This window comes from Myxine glutinosa, chromosome 6, assembly GCF_964187855.1.
Source record: "Myxine glutinosa chromosome 6, kmMyxGlut1.1, whole genome shotgun sequence".
Lineage (NCBI taxonomy): Eukaryota > Metazoa > Chordata > Myxini > Myxiniformes > Myxinidae > Myxine > Myxine glutinosa.
The window spans coordinates 140,287,184-140,307,027 of record NC_136266.1 but is presented as its reverse complement, the minus strand read 5'-3'; the positions used below and the strand labels follow the sequence as shown (position 1 = coordinate 140,307,027).

Genomic DNA, 19,844 nt, shown 5'->3' with positions numbered 1-19,844 from the left:
GCAGAGGCGGCAAATGATAAGAACCTTGCGTGGAGGATCGCTTGGGACGATCGTGTGATACGAACTGACGTGGTTTTGACAGCGTTTGGCACGCTATACGTACGGAGATCCCCCGCCCCTCGCATTTGTAAGGTCCGGTCGTGCGCCAACGACACCAGCTGCCTGCCATTCTTCGCGGCAGACCCGGAGCCTGGAACCATCTGCTTGGACCCTTCTCTTCCTTCCCACCACCACCATCCCATTCGTGTAAGTGTGTTTGTATTGTCATGGGCGTGTTATACAAGAATGTATAAGGTTGCCCTATGTCCTTTTATTTCCTTCTTTTGTATATTCCCTTCTTTCGTTTCCTCTTGTAGTTAGTTAATAAACCATATTTGTTCTTCCTTCACCCTTCTCATTCTTTGGTTCCTCTCATCCGGTCACTTTAGTCTTTTCCCCATTGAGTACCTGTGGCACGATTTGGCCAACCGCTTTAAATCGGGTTTAGCCCTTTTGTTAACGGCTCGGATCGTGGATTGCTAAACCGCTCGGCAATTACCATCACATCCACGGTTCGAGCAGGGACTCATCTCCCTGCTTTGCGGAGAGATTGGTGAAGGTATTTGGGAAACCTTTGACCAATCACCTTGGCCAATCTCATCCCGCAAAGGAGCGGGATAGTTCCAGGAGCGGAGACGGCCAGCTTAACAAGACAAAGGGATTAACCCCCCCACCCTTGCTAACGGGAGTGCCGTACTCCGAGATCCGCAACAATATTAATGATCGTTTGAAAAAAAAAATCCGGGTTTTATTTATTTTTATTTTTTTTGTATACAACATCGAGGCTCGTGAAAGAGCTAACATTAATCACACAAAAAACAAGGGGAGCGGCAGACAAGATGGGGAGAGAGGGGGAAGGACACAAACACAACATTTGAGAGCAGGGACATCGGGAGGACTTGGGGGGAGGTGGGAGAGGAATAAAACATATGAACACTGCAAGGACTCTGGGGTGAATTACCGGGGGTAGAAAAGATCAAGGTTTTCGATGGGGGAAGATAAGAGATGGTGGTGAACAGCTGTTTTAAAGACCTGGAGGGAGGAGTGGGATTGAAAGGAGTGGGGGAGTTTGTTCCAGAGGCGGGAGAAAAGGGGAATGAAAGAGTGAAGGTGAGCAGAGAGCCTAGACTTTGGCAGTTTTACCATAAGAGGGTTGCAGGCAGATCTTGTGCGACCTGAAGGAATATTGGGGGGACAGAGCACAGAGAGCTGGGGGAGCAAGGCCGGAGAGGAGTCGGTAGAAGACAAAGACCACCAACCTGCCTGCGGTGAGTGAGTGAAAGGCCCTCGGAGTTAGCTTCATCGCGGGAGATTCCAATGATTCTGAAAGCTTTGGCCTCAACAGCGTGAAGCCGAGCAAGGTGTGAGGCAGGAGCACCAGCCCAGAGGGGGGAACAGTATTCCATTGAGCTGCGGATGAAAGCCTTGTATGTGGTGAGGAGCTCAGGTGTGCCAAGGAAGGACTTCGCACGACGGAGGATGCCCAGTCGGCGACTGGCTTTGGAGGCCAGCTTGGAAATGTGGTTTTCCCATGAAAGATCATGGCAGATAGTGAGACCCAAAAGCTTGAGCGACAGAACTTCTTGGAGAGGATTGTTGAGAAAGTAGATGGGAGGGTTGTCCAGTCAGTCCTTTCGGAGAGACATTGTAAGAGTGTGAGATTTGTCAGGATTGAAAGACATGTTCCACTTGTTTGACCAGTCTGTGATTTTGTCCAGGTCTGCAGAGAGTGAGGAGGCTGCAGACTGCCGATCTGAGGGATGAGGAATGGAGCGGCAGATAGTGGTCATCAGCAAAGAGATAGAGAGGATTTTCCAGAGAGTCGGAGAGGTCATTGATGAAGACCAGAAATAGCACAGGGCCCAGAACACTACCTTGGGGAACTCCAGCCAGAACAGGCAGGGAAGATGAGAGAAATCCATTCAGGGCCACATGTTGCCTACGACCAGAAAGGAAATCCGCAAGCCATGAGTGGAGATTTCCCTGAATACCATAGGAAGTGAGTTTGGTGAGCAGAGCTGGGTGCCAGACCGTATCGAAGGCACGTGATATGTCAAGTGAGACAGCTCTGATTTCCTGTTTGGCATTGAGGACCTCCATCCATTGTTGAGACAGCAGAAGCAACATGTCCAGAGTAGAATGACCTGGTCTGAATCCAAATTGATGATCAGAGATCAAGCCATTGGAGAAGAGGAAGGATTTGATATCTGAAGCAATGATGGATTCCATGACTTTGCTGATAATTGGGAGCAGGCTGATTGGTCTGTAGTTGCAAGGATCTGTTTTTGCACCTTTTTTGTGTAAAGCGGTAATGTTTGCTGATTTCCAAGATGCTGGCAGATGACCTTGAGCAAAAGAGAGGGTGAAAAGAACAGAGAGAGGGTGAGATAGAGTGGCAGAGCAGGATTTTAGGACCCGAGGGCTGATGCCATCTGGTCCAGTTGCAGAATCAGAGTCGAGGTTTGATAAAAACTTCTCCACCTTGTCAGGAGAGAAGGACACAGAGTCCAGGAGCAGTTGGGTTCGACTGGGAAAGGTGGGAACAGAGAGAGAGATGGGTTTGGGACACAAGATTTTGAGGCAAACACAGAGTTGAGGCATTCGGCTTTGTCACGTGCGGTGTCAACTGTGTAGCCATTTGAGGTAAGGGAGATATTAAGGAATCAGAGACATCTTGAAGGAGGAAAGTTTCTGTTAAGCAGATCAAGTCTGGATTTTCAGAAGCAACCTGAAAGGAGAGATCAATCAGGTTTGAGCGAAGGCCCCGGATGTTTGAGGTCCATACCGTTAGTGAGGAGAGAGGGGGAGCATCGGGTGCAGGACAGGGGAGGGGAGGGGTAGGGTCAGATGAAGGGTGAGAGGGGGATGTAGGAAGAGCAGTTGATAGTGTGTCAGAGATTACAGAAGAGTTACAAGAAAGGGAAGGATGAGGTGGACGAAAGGTTTGATGGTGATGGAATGAGGCACAGTGAGAGTTTGTTTGAGGGGGGGGCAGAGGAAAGTAGAAGGTTGGGGGAGGTGGAGGTATGACATAGGAGGGAGAGGAAGTGGGGAGGAGGCAGCTTTGAGGAGGTGGGAGGAGGGAGAATTTGGGAGGGATGGTTGGGGGGGAGATTTGAAGGGGAGGGGCAAGGTGGGAGTTTAGAAAGTGGATGATTAATGAAAGATGAACATATATAACAAATTGGGTTTGTTGTGATTTTCAAGTTAGCGATTCGTTTAAGAACGATGGAGGAGGGATGGAATGAATGAGAATTTAGAGCATGGAGTGATTTGGAATCATAAGAGATTGAATATTTTTTTGAAATGGAATGAGTTGAAGAGGGAATTGAAAGGAGCCTTTTAAATAAGAAGAAAAACAGCGTGTTGTAATAAACCACTGAATAAAACACTGAAGGGGATAGTTGAAACATATTTAAACAGAACTGTGAAGAACAATTTTATATTCACAAAAATACCAATGGGGAGAGGAAGCCTAGAGCGACGACCACGGGTCACTTGAACAGGGCAAAAGGTGAAGGTTTAGGTTTAGCACTACTGAAGCAGTCTTATACATGACCGTTTTACACAGTTATAATAAGGTGATGTTGAGTTGCAGTTTAGGAGCTGGAAGCTTTATTGATCACCACAGAACGCAGCGTTCACCACATGTGGCCTTCGAGTGCAACTTTCCAAAGAGATCTGCCATTGCCAAACATGGTCTGAAGGCTGGCCTTGTTCCCCTATGAGACAATGCCAGCATTTTGGGTGCAACCCCCAGTAAACGTAGGAGGAGGATTTTGGAGGCATGGCATGTGGAGGAGTCTGTTGTGTCTCTCACAGAGGAAGTGCTTGACTTACCACTAGCGTTTGTCCCTCTCTTGCAGAAACATACCAGAGCAACTGCATCACCAAGCATATAAGTGATTGCCTCGGTTTGCGGTCACTTGGGTATACATTCTTACTTTAGGTTTGCGATATATCCGTTTAGCTTAATTCGTTTAAATTACCACCATCACTTGAAGCAAATTATCATGTTTGTTTGTTTTTCCACGATTTATTTGAATTATGTTCTGTTTTGTTTGATTCAACGTGTGATTTAATGGTCGTTTTGATTCAACATCCCAATGGGTGGTTTCAGTTGGTTCAACGGTTTCGTTTTGATTTACAGTTTAAATTTGAATGGCACGAGTTGCTCCAGAATGGTATTGGTTGGTGGCTTCGATGTCCCCAATTCCCACACCCCCCCCCCCCCTTTTTCCCTTATATAAGGGAGGATATAGAATTGTTTTTCTTTACTCTTGAGAATGGTCAGTGGATGCACATTTGTCTGTGTTGCTGATCGAAACGTCGAGCAGTTGTTTATTTTGCTCATTAAAGGTTGGACAACTCAAGATAGATTGATTTGATTTTAATCCCAACCGCAAGTCATTACTTAATATACATATATACACACACACATATATATATATATATATATATATATATATATATATATATATATATATATATATATATATATATATTGTTGCGAATATGGAATTTGGCCTCCATATCCGCTTGTAAATATTCCCCTATTTTCTCCAATACTCCCCAACTTTCCCCAATCCCCCATTCCCTAGTCCCATTGCATGTAAATAACAATCAGTAGAGCCGACCTTCCCCTTATTCCCCCATTAAATGTCGTGCCCAGGTCCACCGCACCACACGTAGACAACTTTCGGACATCTTCCTAGTTATTCTTATTCTATGTCAGTTAAGGCCTCGTCTCCATTAATTATGACTCTTCGTTGCACCAGAATGTGATTATATGGCATCAGTAGTGAGTTTAGGACCTTTCCCATACCTCCTTCCATCTTCTTCCCCAACAATTACAACAACAACAGAGGAGATGGCGGCGGAGCGGGGGAGGATGCGTCCTCACACCGGCTCGATTAGCTCCAGACCATGCGCTCCACGGGGTTACCACGAAGGGGCTCCTTGTCAGCTCCTCGTCAAGGGCGGAGCCTGGTAAACCCCCCCGCACGCACCCAATGAGAAGCAACGTGCCGATTCCACGAGGCGGAGCTAACGAGCCGAGGGCGTGTCACTCCCCGCCGGATATACGCGGCCACGCGCCGGATGTAAAGAGAGATGCGCACCCAGCTTGGAGAAGGAAAGCCACCTGCGAGCGCTGAGTGAGATGCGCACCCAGCTTGGAGAAGGAAAGCCACCTGCGAGCGCTGAGTCAGATGCGCACCCAGCTTGGAGAAGGAAAGCCACCTGCGAGCGCTGAGTCAGATGCGCCCCCAGCTTGAGCAGACAAGACGCCATCCGAGCGCTGCGACCTCCCCGCATCTCTGGACCGGACCGGGTCGATTCTGACCTTTGAGCCCAGGTGCACCTGGAGCCATCGCTACCTGCCTTTCCTTGCCATCAATCCCCGTGTGAGTCAGCATTTTGTCCCGTTTATCTGTCGTCTGTTGGGAATAATATAAGATTGTGTCTAAGTGCTTGTCTTTCTATGCTGTCCCTCTTGTAGTTGTAATCTAACCTTCCGCCTTAATATAACCTCCTCCGGAGGTCTTGAGAACTGAACCCCTGGTGTCGTATTGTGTTATTGTAGTCCAGCCGGGTGTCTTCTTTTTCTTATTGAGCCAGCATAGCGCGACTAGTCAACGTTCGGGCACAATCGGGTAACTTGTGCAGACGTGGTCATACCAATAAACCGCTCGGTAAATAACATCCAAGCCACGTCTGTAACAATTGGTGTCGAGGAGTGGAATTCGAACCCGGGACTAAATTAGTTAGGCCCAAATTTTGGGAGGGAAAATCGAGCCGGAGCGCGTACGGCGCTCGACCGAATCGATTCGGAGCGCGTTTCCCGCGCGAAATTATAACGGCGAAATTTGAATTTGTTTTACGAAAATAAAATAAAAAACCGAATTTTGAAAGTCGCGCTATGGCGGATCAAGACGGCTGGGGTCCGGTAGGGGAGAGTGAAGCAGGGTCGGTCCAGGACCAAATTGAGGGACATGAGGGACATGAGGAGAGCGAAACAGCGAGGGTAGCAGGCACGCAAAATGGCGCCTCGCAAGAGCGCGCGGTAGCCGAGCCCGCTGTATCACCGGGCTTTAACATGCAGCCGATTGACATACAGGCCCTCATTGCGCAGCTACAGGCAGCTGTACAGATGAGTATGGGGAGCCAGATTGAGCGATTGGGTGAGCGGATGGGGAACCGGATGGATGCTCAGAGTGAGCAAATGAGGGTTGATAGTGGGCGATTAGAGGGCCAAATGAGGGGTACCGGTGAGAAGTTAGACAATAATTTTGAGGAGTTAGACAAGAAAATTGGGAAGTTAGACAATAATTTTGAGGGGTTAGACAACGGGATAAAAGAGGTGAAACATGGGTTAACGGGGGTAGAAAATAGAATGGCTGCCCAGGAGAATCAGATAGAGGGAGTGAAAAATGGGTTAGAGGGGTTAGAAAACAGTATGGAAGGCAAATTGAGGGACATGAGGGACCAAGCGGAAAGGGAAGTTAAACAAATGGAGCAGCAGATAGAGGGGGTCAGAATGGGGGTAGAAACCAAACTGGATGCTCACAGGGAGGAAATGGAGCAGATGAGGGTGGCATCTGGGCAGGAGATGCAAGTGATGGGAGAAGAGATCAGAAGAGGAGTGAGTGAGGAGGTCGGAGGAGTGCGCGAGGAGGTGAGGCACTGTAAGGAGCACATGGAGAAGGAGGTGAGAAAGGGGACTGTAAAGTTACAAGGGGGCATAGAGGACCTGACGCAGGAGGTGGAGCAGCTGACGGTGGGACAGACGGAGTTAGTGGAGCAGGTTCAAAGGAACACTGCGGTATTAGGAGGGTTGAAAGCGACACAAAACGACATAAAAAACGACTTGATAGCGACAAAGAGGGAATGTCAGATGGTACGTGAGGGACTGACAACGAGGTTGGACGAGGTGATAGAGGTAATGGAGACGAAGGACCGGCAGGTGAGGACGCACCTGGAAACGGTCAAGGTAGCCTTAGAGGATGAGCTTGAGGAGACGTACCGGGGAATAAAAGAGGTGAAGCACAAATTAGAAGAAGTGGAAGAAGGGGTGAGCGAAATTAAGAAGCGACGGAGAGGGGATAACAAAGAGATAAAAGAGGAGATGAAAGAATTGGTCCAAAGTCTGTGTTTGGATCGTGATGATGTGCTCATTAACCGGATGAGGGATTCGCAGGTGATGGAGGAGAAGCGAAGAGGAAGAGGACCCGGTGTAAGTGGTGACCAATATGGTCGTGCGTATGATGCGCCAGGGGATTTAAGAAGCTTGGGGATTGGTTTGGATCCGGGTGTTCGTGAAAGGCCGTTGGTGAAGTGTGCGACAGGGCTGGTGTGCGAAAAAGGAGGTGTGCGAGAAAGTCCGACTCTGGGGTGTGTGAGGAAAAAGTGCGTGCCAAGGAGTGAGGGTGCTGGCGAGAGTGAGTCGGTCGTAGCGCGTGTGCGAGGGGGCACATGGAAGCGCGGTGTGGTGAGTGTTACAGAGGGTGTAACGGGAGAGTGTGCGCGAGAAAGGTGTGTAACGGACAGGTGCATGGGGAAAGAGTGCGCTGTCAAGAGTAAGGGTGAGTGCGCTGTCAGGAATGGAGGTGAAAGTAGTGAGAGTGACATGGAGCGTGAGTTAGTTGTGACAGGTGAGCGAGGATGTACACCTGGGATGGAAGGATGCACACCTGGAATGGTAGAGCGTGAGTGGGAATGCACGCTGGAGTTGGTGGTGAGGCACGTGGTTGGGTGTGCGAATGAGAGCACACCTGTGATTGTCACAGAGGAGGTGACCGAGGAGGGGGCGCGAAGCGGTGTATTGGTGAGGTGTGCGAGCAACGAATGTGTGCCAAAGTGTTCGGTGGTCAGGTGTGTGACCAAGGCTGTGAGTGGAATGGGTGTACCTGGGTGTGTAAGGAAAGGTACGAGGAGCATGGGCACGGCTGGATGTGTGAGCAAGGAACGGGCTGCGGGGTGTAAGAATCCAGGTGAAACATCGACGTTAGATGGGGTAGAGTTTAGAACGACTTATAGCCGAATCAGGCCCTCGGTGCGTGCCGGGCTTCGCGTGCCGCGAGAACCAGCGGGGATCCGAACCACGGCGGTTTCGAAAGAACCGCCGTGCGCGATCCACGCTGGGCCTCGCGTGGAACGGCCGCGTCCGGGCTCCACTAGGCGGAGCGGGCAGCTCGATAGGAAGGGTCGTCATGGCGACCACTTTCTATTGAGACGTGCCGGCAGGTCGAGATCGGGACATTGGATGGCTCCACGCCGAAGTGGTGCGTGGGATCTCGGCCCGGGTAAGCCCCCGTCCCTGCCCCGAATGCGGGACGTATCCAGCCGCTGGCACAAAACGACCCGCATTCATTGCTCGGCTGTACGAAGCCGGGCTGTAGATGTGAATTGGCGCACCGAGAGGATGTAATAAGTAGACGGGTAATGGTGATAGTGATAGTAGTGATTTGATACAAAATTTAGAAAAGTGAATAGAATTGGCAGTAAATAGAAAATTTTTGAATTGTTGGATTTGGACGAGCGAAATTGGTAGTGAGAGACCCCCGATGTGGTGGGATGGCAAATCCACCATCCCTCACAGAAAGCGGGGGCAAAGGAGCAATAGATTATGGGGTGTATGGCAGTGAAAACTAGCCCGGGTGGGTTAGGATATTGTGTGTAGGGATCTAGAGAAGATGACCTTAGGTAACGTTAAGTTTAGTTAGTGACTGATACCTGTAGTGGGGACGCAGGTAGATTAGTGTGGATGATAATGACGTGGGAGCGCAATAGTTAAAGGGACGACTGGGAAGCGCAAGTTTCAGAAGGGAGTAGTTAGCTGAGATGATGCCGTGTGTGTGAGAATTGAACAGGTGTGATTGCACAGGTGTGCAACTGGACAGGTGTGTGGAGCAGTGTATGAGTAGTGAGTGTTGTGGATCAGCGCGAATGCGCTTGGGGAGAGAAGGGTGCAGGTGGCACCAGGTGTGAGAGCACAGGTGTGCAAGTACAGGTGTGTGGAGAGAGTTGGAGTAAGTGGTACGGAGTGGTGTGCATGGTGCGAAGGTGTGGATGGGGGAAGAGTAGACCCCTTTCACGAGTACCCGGGGCGGGTAGTGTAAGTGTTAGGTAGAGGGTGCAGGTAAATTGTGGTTGGATATTGGCATCTGTGGTGCGGTTGCAGAATGGTGTTGTGAATGGGTGCATTAGTGTTGTGGAAATGGCTGGGCGTGTAGCCTGTTAGTGTGTGTAGTTGGTTGAGCACTCCACCACTGTGAGGATGTCGGCCAGGTGAGGCCGCAGGTGGGCTCTGGGAGCCGGTAGAGTTGTGGATGGGGCCCGAGGATCCGGAGGACGGACCCGGGTAGCCCAGTGCCAGAGAGGGCACCGAGTGGGGAGAGTGCGAGAGGGCCTTCCCCAGGTAGTTAGGTTAGGGTAAGGAGCAGGTAAGCTCGGAGGCAACTGCAGTGGTGGAGGTGTGCAGGTGGGTAGACCCACTGGGAGAGGTACACGTCGCAGCCCAGAAATTGTACGAGGGCACCGGGAGATGAATCGGGGGAGTGAGACCCCAAATTGAAGAGCACCACAGTTTGGCCAATGGGAATTGGTTTTTAGAACCCATAGTGTAAGAGGGCCAATGGTTTGGCCGGAGAAAGACCCCGGGTAGTGTAAAGTTGTTAAAGTCATTTAGGAAATAGTTAGGATTGAAGAACCTGTCGCACCATACGCAGCCACTTACCTGTGGTGATGATGATGACTCCACACCTGTGTTTTCTTTGTTTTGTGCAGGAAATGAGATTGCTGTGAGGATTTGTGAGACGCATCACGACGTGGATGAGACATTGGGGTGATTCCATCTCTCCCTCCCTAGGAGGGACTGATGATGAATTGGTAATGGCAAATTTTGATGTTGAGTTGAGAATGGCAAATTTTGAGGAGAGTTGAAAATGGCAAATTTGATTGGTTAGGAGGGAGAGAAGACGAATTTGGTTTATGGGAGGAACGGGGAAGACAGTAGGGATGTTTGTTGATTTGTAAAGTAGATGTTTATGGGTAGTGTTGTGTTTTGTGGATACAGTAAGGGGTAAGGGAGGGGCCATGTAGGTTACCTGGTGGGGGGGGGGGCGTACGATAGGAACGTACCTGTCTCACCTGGTTCCCATGTGCCCCCAGTGTGCATCACCTTACATTGCGTGCACTTTTGCGCCCTTACCACCTTACTCACTTGTTTCTTCTTTTGTCTCCCACCTCCGAGGATCTGGCTTTGGGGTAGAGAGAGAGGAGAGAGAGGTGCTGGCTGCGCAGTTGTGGGCCTGCACTTTCGCTGTTTGCTGCCGGGATCGATACACCATATGGACCGCAATGTTTGTGGCCACCCACAATGGACCGCAGTTCGTTTGCGGCCAAGCACCACCCGGGGATGGACCTATGGGTCAACGTGGCACCTATGCCATACAGGTGAACCACTAATAGTTAACACCACCAAGTGCACCACAAGAAGAGCAAGAGACACCTGCAGGGTTAGGGGTTGTCGAATTTATTTTTATTCCAATGAACAATGGTGACTGCACCGATTGGTGGTGGGGTGGTGCTGTTGATGCTCGGGAAGGGTGCTCTGCACGTTATTAAAGGCCGTCGGCCACAGAGCACTCGTGGGTTGGTGTATCGATGTTGGCAAGCGCGCTCTCTCTCTATGCATAACATCTGCATGTGTTCCTCCAAAAACAGGTCCTGGATCGTAGTGTAAATAGCAGCGTAGTCTTGTAAATAATGCTCCCTACCGGCTGTATGTTTAGTTTGAGAATTCTTTCCGGATTCGGTTATCCTGTGGGTGTGTTTCTGTGAGGAGAAGGGTGCAACGTCGCAGGGGGACATATTTACTCATTTGTGAATATCTGTAAAACTGTCGCACTCAGGGTAGAGTTAATAGTAGAGGGAACTACATTGCGTGCCACACTAAAGTAGGTAAAAATTTATCGGGTCGGGACGCCCCGAGGGTAGAGAAGGGTGCAATGTTGCGAATATGGAATTTGGCCTCCATATCCGCTTGTAAATATTCCCCTATTTTCTCCAATACTCCCCAACTTTCCCCAATCCCCCATTCCCTAGTCCCATTGCATGTAAATAACAATCAGTAGAGCCGACCTTCCCCTTATTCCCCCATTAAATGTCGTGCCCAGGTCCACCGCACCACACGTAGACAACTTTCGGACATCTTCCTAGTTATTCTTATTCTATGTCAGTTAAGGCCTCGTCTCCATTAATTATGACTCTTCGTTGCACCAGAATGTGATTATATGGCATCAGTAGTGAGTTTAGGACCTTTCCCATACCTCCTTCCATCTTCTTCCCCAACAATTACAACAACAACAGAGGAGATGGCGGCGGAGCGGGGGAGGATGCGTCCTCACACCGGCTCGATTAGCTCCAGACCATGCGCTCCACGGGGTTACCACGAAGGGGCTCCTTGTCAGCTCCTCGTCAAGGGCGGAGCCTGGTAAACCCCCCCGCACGCACCCAATGAGAAGCAACGTGCCGATTCCACGAGGCGGAGCTAACGAGCCGAGGGCGTGTCACTCCCCGCCGGATATACGCGGCCACGCGCCGGATGTAAAGAGAGATGCGCACCCAGCTTGGAGAAGGAAAGCCACCTGCGAGCGCTGAGTGAGATGCGCACCCAGCTTGGAGAAGGAAAGCCACCTGCGAGCGCTGAGTCAGATGCGCACCCAGCTTGGAGAAGGAAAGCCACCTGCGAGCGCTGAGTCAGATGCGCCCCCAGCTTGAGCAGACAAGACGCCATCCGAGCGCTGCGACCTCCCCGCATCTCTGGACCGGACCGGGTCGATTCTGACCTTTGAGCCCAGGTGCACCTGGAGCCATCGCTACCTGCCTTTCCTTGCCATCAATCCCCGTGTGAGTCAGCATTTTGTCCCGTTTATCTGTCGTCTGTTGGGAATAATATAAGATTGTGTCTAAGTGCTTGTCTTTCTATGCTGTCCCTCTTGTAGTTGTAATCTAACCTTCCGCCTTAATATAACCTCCTCCGGAGGTCTTGAGAACTGAACCCCTGGTGTCGTATTGTGTTATTGTAGTCCAGCCGGGTGTCTTCTTTTTCTTATTGAGCCAGCATAGCGCGACTAGTCAACGTTCGGGCACAATCGGGTAACTTGTGCAGACGTGGTCATACCAATAAACCGCTCGGTAAATAACATCCAAGCCACGTCTGTAACAATATATATATCGAAATTCACACAGTTCATGATGACTACATACTTTTGACCTCCCAAGAAGTTGTACCATTGCTAAAATTCAACTATTAATTGCATCAGAAGAGACAATCGCCAGTTTAAAGCAATATGAAAAAAGAAACGTAATCAAATATCCTTCTATTACTGTTTTATCAAATACTTTTTGTCTACAATTTTGTCTTCATTTTTATATTGAAAGAAGCAACATTGTTTTTCAACTTCCAACTGAAATAAGTTGGCTGGCCTCGCTATAGAATTATCAATAAAAGTAAAACCAACAACACACAAGGTATAGAGCGCATACACCCACCAGGTTGAACAGTTTATGTTTTGTATCCCACCGATAGACCGGATCTGGACCGGAATCAAAATCTAATCAGATTTTGTTCTTATTGTCTAAACAACTCATCCACCTAGTTTTGTCACAATCCGTCCACAACCTTTTGAAATATCATGCTAAATATAGTTTTTGGTCATATCCAGAACTTCACCGATTCACTTCACTTCATGGAAAATCGAATTGATTCGTCCTTTTCACATCCCCAACCTGTCCACCAAGTTTCATCCGAATTCATCCACAGGTTTTTGAGATATCATGCTATATATTGTTGTTTGCCCCATCTCTCAATGGTAAAGAATCACTTTTTTTTTTAAATCTCAGATCCAGATCCAGATCTGGATCGTCACAAAAATCTAATAATTTCGTCCTTGTCACACACCCAACCTGTCCACCAAATTTCGTCCAAATCCACCCACAACTTTTTGAGATATCCTGTTCACAGACAGACGTGAAAATACAACCTTCGTCCATCTTCAGTGACAGAGGTAATAATTATTGGGGACTAAGGGAGAGCTTATTAGCCCCCATTGGATTTAGTCCAAAATGGGTGCGTATGAATTTGGTCTCGGCCATCCGTACGTCCGTCCACAACCATATCTCGGAGATGTATGGACCGATTTTGTTCATACTTGGCAAAAAGACAATACATGACGGTATACATATGCACATCATTTTATTTGGCGATGCGATCAAAGATGGTCGACTGGTGGCCATTTTAGTTGGAAAAAACCCGATATTGAACACGTCCTCAACCATTTCTCGGACATGCATTTGCCGATGTTGTTCAAACCTATCACACAGATAATTAATTATGCCTTACATATGCATGGCATTTTTTTTTTGGAGATCAGGTACAATATCGCCGACTGGCGGCCATTTTGTTACTTAAACGTGTCCCATCCATTTCTTGGCCATGCATGTACCAATTTTGTTCAAACTTGGCACAAAGACAATATTTGAGCATACGTATGTAGTCCGTGGGCTGAGTAGGGTTTACATGCACCCCCCCCCCCCCCCCCCCCACAACTTAACTTCCCGGGTATGTCCATGTACCCCCCACGCTAGGGGTTAGGAAAAACCATGTTAACAGAAAAAAAACTCATTCCCTCATAGTTTGACCTCTGGTGACCTCATTAGTGACCTCATTTGCATATAACACATCATTGTAAAGAGTGTCCCAGGACAAACATTTTGAGGGGTCATATGCAACCATAGGATGACGAGGTAAAAAGTTATGGCCATTTGAATTTCGCCTACCCCTAATTTTCGGAAATCACTGACACAGGGGGGGTAACATCAAAATATGCATGGGAGGTACCTTGGGAATGAGTTTTTTTTCTGTTAACATGGTTTTTCCTAACCCCTAGGGTGGGGGGTACATGGACATACCCGGGAAGTTAAGTTGTGGGGGGGGGGGGGGGGTGCATGTAAACCCTACGCAGCCCATGGACTAATGCAGAAGATTCTGTTTTGGCGGACCCGAGTGGTACGGGGCTTGAGATTTGGTCGGACCCTAGTGGAAGGGGGGTGCTTATGATTTGGCTGACCCAAATGGAAGGGGGACATGAGATTTGGCGGACATGAGTGGAAGGGAGGCCTGAGATTTGGTGGACCCGAGTGGAACGAGGACCTGAGATTTGGTGGACCTGAGTGGAAGGGGGTCCTAAGAATTGGCTGACCCGAGTGGAAGGATGAGAAAAGATGAGGACGAACGCATTCACAGGCGCGCGCCTGCCGACACGCACCATATATACAAACATGCGCACACACACATCATATATGTATGTATATATATATATATATATATATATATATATATATATATATATATATATATATATATATATATATATATTCAAAACACACCTGGTCACAAGTGTGCCGCACTGACCGGGTCCTCAGTCGAGGTCCTCAGCATCATCCCGTTTCGGCCCTTCAACCTCGATACGGTCAGCTAAGGTGGGCCAGCAGGGGCACGTACACATCCACATGCACATGCAGCAACTGCACCTGGATGCGTACATACCCCCACCCCCAGCCAGTGCGAACAACAACAACAACACCACCACCTCCACATCCAGAATCCACAGCACCAAACAAACATGGTGGAACACTCAAAACACCCACCTTTATACCCTTCACCAACAAAACACACCAGATCATTCATACACACACATACACACCCATACACACACATACAGAACACCAACCAAACAACCACCTACACTTACATCATACACCACTCAACACACAAAAACACACTCATGCAAAAATTAATTCATGCAAAAACACACACCCTCACCCACTCACTCATCTATCTATAATTCCAGTAATCTCTGTACGTTTGTACGTCTGTACGTCTGTACGTTTGTCTGTGACCGCTGTTTCTCGACAACTACCGGTCCGATATACTTGAAACTTGCCAGGTATATTGCTGGGGACCCGAGGATGTGCCTTTTCAAGGTTTGAAATTAATCGGACAAGTACTTACCGAGCTATGGCGATTTAGCCGTTCGCCGTTCGCTTTGCCGTTGCGAATGGACCAAACCATTCATGTAAATAGAGGGGGGGGGGGGGTTCTGTGGTCGTTCGCTTTGGCTTTGCGAATGGACCAAACCATTCATGTAAATAGAGGGGGGGGGTTCTGTGGTCGTTCGCTTTGGCTTTGCGAATGGACCAAACCATTCATGTAAATAGAGGGGGGGGGGGTTCTGTGGTCGTTGCGAATGGACCAAACCATTGTTTTTTTTTTGCAGTTTTTTTTTTTTTTGCAGTTTTTTTTTTTTTTGCAAGGAACGGGCACCCACGTACGGGCACGTCCTAGTATACACAAAATAAGAAGTAATAATGGTAACAAACACAAAAAAAACCAACAAAAAAAAACCACACACACAGCCAACCTACACCGTTCGCCGTGCCTCCATATCCAAAATGAGCCTTTCAAGGCAACCTGGGCCACCTTGTCACACATCCTCCTTTCTGTCCCACACACTCCCAGCCTAGCAAGAAATGCAGAAAAGGAATTGCCAACATACCCTCTACACCCCATCTCAAATGGCTGACACGAAACGCGCCAACCCTTCTCCCGGCACTCTGCCTCCAGCTCACTGTACTTTCCTCTCTTCCTCTCTTCCTCTCGTGCACCTCCTCCATGTTCTCTTCCCAAGGTACCGACAACTCCCCTAAGATGACCTGTCTTGTTGCACTTGACCAAATGACAATGTCAGGCCGCAACCTTGTCACACAGATCTCCTCTGGGAATACAAATTGTGGCTTTAGGTCTGCCACCACCTGCCAATCACAAGCATCTGACAGCCCTCTTGCTTTCCACCTCCTCCTCCTCCTCCTCCTCCTCCTCCTCTTTCCACCTCTTTCCACTTGGCCCTCTGACAAACCACACCTCTCCCCCATCAGTCTCCTTCTCCACTCTTCTCTCTCGATCTCAGCACCTCTTGTTGCACCATCTGCACCACCACCGCCAGCACCTGATCATGTCGCCACCTGTATCTTCCTGATGCCAATGCTACTGAGCATGCACTCAGTGCATGCTGCACCGTCCCCACACCTCCACACAAATAACATCTCTCCTCCTGCAACAACCCCCACAATCTCAAGTTTACTGGTGACGGAAGCACATCATACGTTGCTCGCAACAGGAAATTCAACAATATTGGCTCCATCCTCCAAATCTCTTGCCACTTCAATATCCTCACCCACACACCTTCCCACTTAGTCCAAGCACTTTGCTGTGCCTGACCGACTGCTTTCACATATCTCCCCTCCTCTTCCTTTCTTCTCAACTCCCTCTCAACCATCTTCCTCCTCTCTTTCACACATGCCTTTCCCCATCGCTCATGCTGCATCCACCCCAAGCCATGCTTCCCATGCTGTACCATCCCCATGACCTCCTCCTGTTGCAACCGCTCCTCCATCTCGTCCACCTCTGCTCTTGCATTCCACTTCCGACTTCCCTTCTCTCTGGGAGAGCATTCTTTACCACTGCATCACTTGAATCCCGCAACATCATGAACTCCCGCACCCTCACCACCTTAAATATATATACAATATATCCACGGCACACACATATATATATACACACACACACACACACACACACACACACACACACACACACACACACACACACACACACACACACACACACACACACACACACACACACACACACACACACACACACACACACACACACACACACACACACACACAATCATACACACACAATCATATACACACACACACACAATCATATACACACACAATCATACACACACACAATCATACACACACAATCATACACACACAATCATACACACACAATCATACACACACAATCATACACACACAATCATACACACACAATCATACACACACAATCATACACACACAATCATACACACACAATCATACACACACACACACACACACACACACACACACACACACACACACACACACACACACACACACACACACACACACACACACACACACCTTTTGAATCAACAAAACGCACATCGATCACGCTGTCAGTTCAAACATCTCTCACTGGGAAGGGATTATTGCAAACCCGCGTCGCCCTCGCCGGACTTGGTTCACACGTCATGCGCACAGCACACGAGCCGAGTAACGGTCCCATATGAGCCTACCTCTGTGCAGCACGAAATGATCCTTACACTACACTACAGAGCCCTACCTCGTTTCACGGCGTCTTCGTAAATCAGGAAACCCAGCTTCGATTCCTTGCCCCCATGACGGGTTTTCTTTCAGTGTGACCCAAGCATCGCATTCGTTTCCATCCCGCTCCCCTCAACCACCCGGTCGTCACTCCCTCAACTGCGCTTAACCACCCCTGAGCACGTCTCCTTCATTCCTTTTTTATATATATACGTATATATTTATCCTTTTCTGTGATATAATCAGGCCGGTGCAGCGGAGATCACTCTTCCAATCCGCTTTATCTATTATTTTATTTTATTCCTATCAGTCTCACTCTCGGCCTCGCCTTGGATCACGTGATGGGTGATGTTTCTCGGAATTAGTAAAACGACTCGGACGTTGCTTTGTTCCCCTGGAATACAAAGCGAGAACAGAATTAATATGGAGTTTTTGAAACAAATTAAAACAAAATTATAGTTTAAATCGAATGCCTTGGTGAGATGTAAAACTGAAGCCATCGAGCGTATTTTACACCGCCATGTATATATATCACCAGAGGCACCTCTTAAGCAACGCGAGCAAGTACGAAAAGTAAAAGTATAGAAAACGTCGAACTTTGAAAAGCGAGGAAAAAACCCGAAATATATCGATCATGAATGAACATGTGGAAAATAATCGTAATTTGGGGTCAAAGTTTATTCAATGACGTTTATTCAAAGTACGGCTGCCGACGTCATAATTTTAGACCTTTTTTTTTTTTGTATACTGAATCGAGGCTCGTGAAAGAGCTAATATTTATTTCACAAACAAATCAACCGGACAAACAAAATATATAAAAAGAGGGAGCGGAAGACAAGATGGGGAGAGAAGGGGAAACACACAAACACAACATTTGAGAGCAGGAGAAGTGTGGGAGGGAGAGGGCTTGGGGGGAGGAGGCGTGGAAGGGGGGGGAGGAGGCGTGGGAAGGGGGGGGGAGGAGGCGTGGGAAGGGGGGGGGGAGGAGGCGTGGGAAGGGGGGGGGGAGGAGGCGTGGGAAGGGGGGGGGGAGGAGGCGTGGGAAGGGGGGGGGAGGAGGGCGTGGGAAGGGGGGGGGGGGAGTAGGCGTGGGAAGGGGGGGGGGGGAGGAGGAGGCGTGGGAAGGGGGGGGGAGGAGGCGTGGGAAGGGGGGGGGGGAGGAGGCGTGGGAAAGGGGGAGGGGAGGAGGCGTGGGAAGGGGGGAGGGGGAGGAGGCGTGGGAAGGGGGAGGGGGAGGAGGCGTGGGAAGGGGGGAGGGGGAGGAGGCGTGGGAAGGGGGAAGGGGGAGGAGGCGTGGGAAGGGGGGAGGGGGAGGAGGCGTGGGAAGGGGGGAGGGGGAGGAGGCGTGGAGGGGGGGGGGGGGAGAGGCGTGGGAAGGGGGGGGGGGGGGAGAGGTATAAAACACAAGGGGACCGAAATTAGCCGGGGTAGAAAAGATCAAGGTTTGGATGGGGGAAGATAAGAGATGGTGGTGAACTGCTGTTTTAAAGACCTGGAGGGTGGAGTGGGATTGAAGAGAGTGAGGGAGTTTGTTCCAGAGGCGGGAGAAAAGAGGAATGAAGGAGTGAAGGTGAGCATTTTGGCAGTTTAACCATAAGAGGGTTGCACGCAGATCTTGTGCGACCTGTAGGAATATTTGGGGGACAGAGCCCAGAGAGAGCTGGGGGGGCAAGGCCAGAGAGGAGTCGGTAGAAGACGGAAAGACCACCAACCTGCCTGCGGTGAGTGAGGGAAAGGCCCTTGGAGTTAGCTTCATCGCGGGAGATCCAAACGATTCTGAACGTTTTATGGGAAAGTCTTTGATGCTGCCCCTCATGAGAGGTTGATGCAGAATGTCAGGATATAAGCTTGTAGATCGCTCGGCAAGTGGCTTGCGCACTCAAGTAAGCACTCCAACGGAACGGTTCATAAGGAACAGCTGACCTGGCAAGCGATATCAAGCTTATTAATATTAGTCCCCTACTGGTTACACCAGTGAGGACTACAGGTTTGCTCTCCATCTGTCTGTCTGTCTGTCTGTCTGTCTGTCTGTCTGTCTGTCTGTCCGTCCTATGGTTTTTAGCTCACCTGGAACGAAGTTCAGGGGAGTTTATGCGATGGCGCGTTGTCAGTCCGTCCGTAAACACTTTAAATTCTCCGAAACCGCTGATGGGATTCTGACCAAATTTGGCGCAAATGATATTTGTTATGTTGTGACTAAAGTTTGTTCGCGGCATTCAAAAAATCTGGGTCCAAGGGGGTTTACCGGGTTCAAAGTGGATCCAGGTTTGACCCCATAAAATAGGAATTTGCTTTTTCCTCTGAAACTGCACACACTATTTTGATGAAACGTGACCACAACCCGTGATGCACCAAAGTTTGTTCATGGCATTTAAAAAAGTCTGCCCCTTTAGGGGTCTACAAGGTGTTTCCCCCCAAAATAGGTATTTGCTTTCTTCTCAGAAACTACACACAAACTTTCGATGAAACTTGACCACAACCTGTGATGCACCCAAGTTTGTTCTTGGCATTAAAAAAAAAAA

The 19,844-nt window shown here is 49.1% G+C and overlaps 1 protein-coding gene across 2 annotated transcripts in view; it reads right to left on the bottom strand.

Annotated features, from left to right (window-relative positions):
• The window catches only part of LOC137430367 (ubiquitin carboxyl-terminal hydrolase 32), a 100,240-nt gene extending 82,582 nt beyond the window's left edge, over positions 1-17,658 (bottom strand). For both annotated transcript variants that reach the window (XM_068121188.2, XM_068121189.2), the window contains exon 1: positions 17,247-17,658. The gene's annotated coding sequence lies outside the window, so the exon portion shown is untranslated. The remainder of the gene's footprint in view (positions 1-17,246) is intronic.
• Positions 17,659-19,844: the final 2,186 nt, after the last annotated feature.